The sequence below is a fragment of the Sminthopsis crassicaudata genome, chromosome 6 (assembly GCF_048593235.1).
Source record: "Sminthopsis crassicaudata isolate SCR6 chromosome 6, ASM4859323v1, whole genome shotgun sequence".
Taxonomy (NCBI): domain Eukaryota; kingdom Metazoa; phylum Chordata; class Mammalia; order Dasyuromorphia; family Dasyuridae; genus Sminthopsis; species Sminthopsis crassicaudata.
This window is the reverse complement of record NC_133622.1, coordinates 50,177,655-50,183,654: the sequence shown is the minus strand read 5'-3', so window position 1 is coordinate 50,183,654 and position 6,000 is coordinate 50,177,655. Positions and strand designations below refer to the sequence as shown.

General features: G+C 31.3%; 1 long non-coding RNA gene across 1 annotated transcript in view; it reads right to left on the bottom strand.

The window, feature by feature from the left end:
• Positions 1 to 2,850: 2,850 nt before the first annotated feature.
• LOC141547815 (uncharacterized) overlaps positions 2,851 to 6,000 on the bottom strand; it is a 53,704-nt gene continuing 50,554 nt past the window's right edge. Inside the window, exon 6 of the long non-coding RNA XR_012483636.1 lies at positions 2,851 to 3,233. This is a non-coding gene — a long non-coding RNA (uncharacterized LOC141547815). The remainder of the gene's footprint in view (positions 3,234 to 6,000) is intronic.

Genomic DNA, 6,000 nt, shown 5'->3' with positions numbered 1-6,000 from the left:
CATTGCCAGTGTATATCAGAGATGAAATTTGATTCCATATGTTCTTGCTCTTAGGGCAAAAAAAGGAAAAAAAAAACTTAATTTTTATTCATTGAGTACTAAATGGAATTTACAAGGAGAAAAATATTTAAACCTTTTTTATATTACATTTATAAAAATATTGAATCAATCATTAATTATATAAAATTTGAAAAGATTTTGAATAAATAAATATCTAGAAGCAGAAGAAAATATGTGCACTGGAAAGAGAAGGAAGTTTGTGTTAAATGTCACTGATAAAATTTGATATATAAATTGTTTAGTGTGTTAAGATTGTAGTTCATTCTAGTTCCTCTGGCCAATCACCATCCTTCTACTCAGTTTACTAACTTTATAAGTATCAATTATAAAGTGGCAATAGTAGGAAGTAAGATTGTGAAAAGGAATCTAAAATTCTGGCATCCATCCCAAAGATTAAAGGAGCATTTCATATATATATATATATATATATATATATATATATATATATATATATATATATATGTGTGTGTGTGTGTGTGTGTGTGTGTGTGTGTGTGTGTATGTGTGTGTGTGCACATATATATATACACATATATGTATACATACACACACATATATATATATACACACACATATATACATATATACATATACATATATACACACATATAATCACATTCTGGTAATATGGGTCGAAGTCATCATAGGGTTTTTGGTCGTGGCCGTTTGGTTCTATGATATGTAAATCTCAGATAAGGTCACATGGATATGTGAACATTAAAGATTTTCTTAGAACTATGAGCTATTTGAATATTTGAATGTGAACATTTGAATATGTTAATTGATAAATTTTAAATTGGTATGGAAAATAGTCAATTTGTCCCCTCTAAAAACAGTAGAAAAATGAGACCTAAAACTTCTGCCTACTCCCTCAAACTTCAGTTCACTTCATTCTCCCAACTTTAATCCATAATTATATGACTGATATTAGATGCACCTTATCCCTTCCCATCATCTTCCTGTACTGCCTGCATTCACCCTATCTAGAATCCCATACCACTTGCTTCTGCATCCCATTTCACCACTTGTTTTTACACTTTCTGGGTTTGTTTACTCTTACTCCTACAACTTCTGTGCCTAATAAGAGATTTATTACAGTCTCACTATCTGCTGCCATCATGGTATATTTCCCTTGTGTATACCCAAAGAATCAGTTCCATCTGCCCTATTTAAAAATTTCATAAAGTATCAATGTGTATGGGATCAACATAATTATATAAGACCAAATGCTATATCTCATTAAAAAAAAAGTAATATATATATGTGCATATGTACATATCTTCACATATATATAGACACATATATGATAGATAATAGATAAGATAAATATCTATATCCATAGATATGGATGGATGGATAGATATCTATAAAACATGGATATCTAGATTAAAATAAATGTATATTATTGTTCAATAATTTCAGTTATTTCTGACATTTCATCACCCCATTTAGGGTTTTTTTGGTAAGGATCTTAAAGTAATTTCCTTCTCCAACTAACTTCCAGATGAGAGAACTGAAGGAAACAGACTTTAAATGATTTTATTAGGGTCACACAGCTATTAAGTGTCAGAGGCTGAATTTGAGTTCAAGGATTTGAGGCTTCTGGACTCCAAATTCATCAATCTGTTCACTGTGTCATCTAACTAATTGTTTCTCCCCTTCCCTCCTCTGTTTCTGTCTTTGTCTCTCTGTCTGTCTGTCTGTCTCTCTGGGGTTCTCTCTGTCTCTTTCCATATGTGTGCATTTATGAAACTATCAACAAATATAGATAAATGCATATATATATATATGCCTTTTAAAAGGAACTATGAATTATCTAGTCTTATAAAATTAGCTAAGATGCACATATTAATAAAACCATCACACACATTGATAAAATCACAAAACATATCCTCACCCCTATTTACGTGGTGAAAATGTTGGCACAGAGAAAAACTAGTTGTCAGAGGAGTTTAGGCAAGACAGTTATACTAAATTAACTGGAGCTATATTCTGTTACCCAATACACATTGTGACTTTTACCATCATAGTTTCAATATATTGTGTCAGTGTAACAAATTAATTGTTTTTTGGGGGGTGGAATTTGGTGGACGCCACAGAATTTGGTGGGGGATTTGCCACAGACAAATGAAAGCCACCATGTCACACAAAAAGTTTGGAAACTCAGAAATGCACAAAATATATCTATAATACTATATAATATCAACCCACATTTTATAAGATACTATAAATTCCCATAAAAGAAATAGAGGGAAAATCAGGCTTCTTCTTTGCTAGAAGGGGAAGTAAATCATAAACAGACAAGCGAACAAATAAATAAACAAGCAAACAAAACAAATCTATTTAAATTTGTATATTGATATATATATATATATACATATATATGTATATGTATATGTATATATATGTATGTGTGTGTGTGTGTATATATATGTATATATATATATATATATATATACATATATATATATATATATATATATATATATATATATATATATATATGGATTTTCTAGATCAGGGTACAATATCCCATAATTCTCATCCAGCGGAAGTAATAACTATTATTTAAATTATTCTAAGAAAAAAATTGGAATTATACCTAATAAAATTATTAATTTTAGAGTGATCCATATAATTTACTATTGTGCTTATTCCAACAAGGCTTTTGAAAATAAGAAAAGTATAAAATATTTTTAATTTCATTATTTGTTGTGACAAAACTGTAGAAAATAAAAATATGTGCCCAATATTTGGGGAATAGATAAATAAATCACAGGACAAAAGATATTAAAATGTAAACTTGTAATTTTGCTTTACTTTCCCAGTCTTATTGAATGATTTTAAGGACCCTGCCTAAGTGAAGGGGCAGGTCAATTCTCCGAGAGCTCCACAGCTGTGAATCATAACATCTGAAGGCATTGCAAAGCAGCCTTTACCGACACAGGTGTTGCTTGTGGACTGGGAATGAAATAAGTTGGAGGCAGAGGGAAGAGGAGGGAGGTCAGACAACACAATAGCCTCTCAGTGGAGTGGTCGGAAATTAGCAACTGCCTCTCAGTCTCCTTGTATCATCATCATCATCTTCTCACATGAAGAGATCTATTCTACAGGTATGAGGTAAACCTCCAGCAGCCGATGGCAGTTGGCTCCAGTATCCCACAGAATGAGCCCTATGAAATACATTAGGAACCAAGATTGTAACTTCCATGGGAACCATACCAATGTCTATTATTATTTGTTGTTTTTCCTTTCCCCAAGAACATTATGACATCAGGAAGGTGATGCCATGATTTTCAAATGAATAGGATTTAAGTGAGGGAGGGCAGTGCAAAGTCACCAGCCTTATCCTCTCCTTTGGAGTCAACTGGGTCCAGTGGCAAGATATAGATCAGGATGACTGGAAATGATCCATATCTTAAAAGAGAGAACCCTTTTAAAGAATTGTGAAGTGTGACTGTAATTTATGAATTTCAGGAGCTTTTGAGTAAGTCAGAATACTACCAATAAAACATAGGTAAGGGACATATTCAGGTTTGTATCATATTGAATCACAGAAGACCTCTGCAATGATTAGCTGTCACTCAGAACCTTTTGATGCTAAGTTGCTATGAATGGTGGTTAGTGAAAGCTGATGATTTTTCTTCACTTTTTTTCTCTAAAAGAAGAGTACAAATGTTTTTCCTTGCCTCCTAATGTTTATGAATTTCAAGACCTCAAGAGTACAGAAATTTTGGTGACAATTATGAGAATGAAAAAGATCAATATCTATCTTTACTGAGAGAAAGAAAATATGATATATTTCATGTATATTAAACATGTAACCTAACTAAATCTATAGGGTAAAGAGGGAAAAAAAATTGAGGTGAAGGCAGAACCAAAATAATTGTAGAAATGACTATACTAAAAAAAAAAATTCTGTTTTTTGTTTTAACATTTTCTAGATTTACCTATCATTCCTCCTATCCCTTCCTATAGTATCAACACTTTTTAATTTAAAAAGAAAAAAATAAACAAAACTAAAGAATTCATTTGTTTTAAATAAAATATTTCTTACCAATAGACTATTGTCTCGAGTACAAGGGAATTTTTTTATCCCCTCTTTGAGGAAATCATTTGGCGTGTGTGTGTGTGTGCTTGGCATTTAATAACATTCATTTTTTTCTCATTCTATGTGTTGTTAGACTTTCAATTTGTAATCATTGTATATATTATTTTCTGGGCCTTACTTTATTTTTCATCATTCTTGTCCTTCCATCTTTTTCTTTATTCATTATATTTATTTTTCTTACATGATGGTATTATTTCATTATGTTCAGGTGTCACTAGTTGTTTAGAAATATGTTGATCTGTTTTTGGATTGTTTCCTTTTTTACTAACACAAAAAGTTCATTTATAAATATTTAAACCTATGTAGAATTTTCTTTTGGTAAATTATCTACGGACAGTAGAATGTTTGAGCACCCTAAAGTTATTATTTGTCACCTATCTCGCTTAATTGGTAAGTTAAAATGATTTTTAAAAAGTCATTTTAATTTATGACACTATCATGAGTCCTTAACTGTAATTTAATCTGCAATCTGACTTAAGTTTATCTATAAAGTCTGCTTAATGAGGTTTATATCCTTAAGGTATGTGTAAGATTATGACTCTTAACTGTTTGTTTAAAGCTCATGACATTGAAACAAGCATGAGGTTATGATTTTTTTGATTCTCCTGATGGTTGTGGTACTTGTTTCCTATTTATATTTAATTCCCTTAATTTATAGTCCCCGAGTACACCTCAAACTGATTCCTCTCACTATGAGACATTTTGTCCCAATATGGCCCCTACCCTTTCTTAAAGAATCCTATCAAGTACTGGATAAGTAGTAAGAAATCCATTTATTCAGATTATTTTTATGGGCTCCTTGTGAAATCTGAATTCAGTTTTCTGTTTCTGTAATTACTGCTTTAGTACCATAAGAATTTTGGATTGTAATAAATCCCAAAGGCAGATATTGTAGGAAATCACATCCTTTAGAAAATATGTTATTAGACTGTTTAAATCCAGCTTTATGTGGTTAGAGATTACTTCTGTCCAGAATGTCATTCTGATCTAATAACTTTTCAGGAATGCCAAAGATGGGTATAAGGAATTTTGGGTTCCCTCAGATTTGGGTTTTTTCCTTTATTGAGTTTCCTTTTTGTTTTGGTTTTGCCCAAATTTTAGTGAATGTTTACATTTACCATCTCAAACTACTTTCCTTTCAAATTTCCTTCTCCAAAATTTAAAAAAAAAAAGCAAACATTAAAAAATGGTGTTATCAGAATACAGTTCATGTGTGGACAGCCTTGTCCAAATACTATATTCTGTAAATCTTCCAGAGTCTAGACAAGAGGGATTCATAACTCTTTTTCTCGTTTGCTCTCTCCTACAAAATAACCAAAGAGATTACTTTTTAAAGCTATTTCAGATTTTGGGACTTGTTTTCACAAAGAGTAATCAAAATAAAATCAGAGTTCTAAGGAAAATGAATTAAGCCTAACATGGGATTTTGGAGAGTAACAAATCAAAACTTAACTAAGACAGAATCTTGGGACACAAAGATGCATATCTGAATGAAAGAAGACATGTTTAATGAAGTAGATCAACAAGAAAGTCAGTCAATAGGAGTAAATAGGATATTAGAGAACAGGATTATGGAAATCAAGACAAAAGAGAACTTCTAAAAGAAGGTAGGAGGCAGAGGTGCTCAAAACTATCATATGTTGTTGAAAGGTCAATAAAATAAAAATTGAGTCAGCTACTTTCGCCCAATTTAAGAGATCATTGCTGATTTTGAAGCAAGCGATTTCAGAAGAAAGTTGGCATCACAGATCAGACTGCTTGGTATTGAAAAGTTAAGTAGAGGAGGGACAAAGTAAAAGCAAAAAGGTTTATTTTCTTTTTCTAGGAAT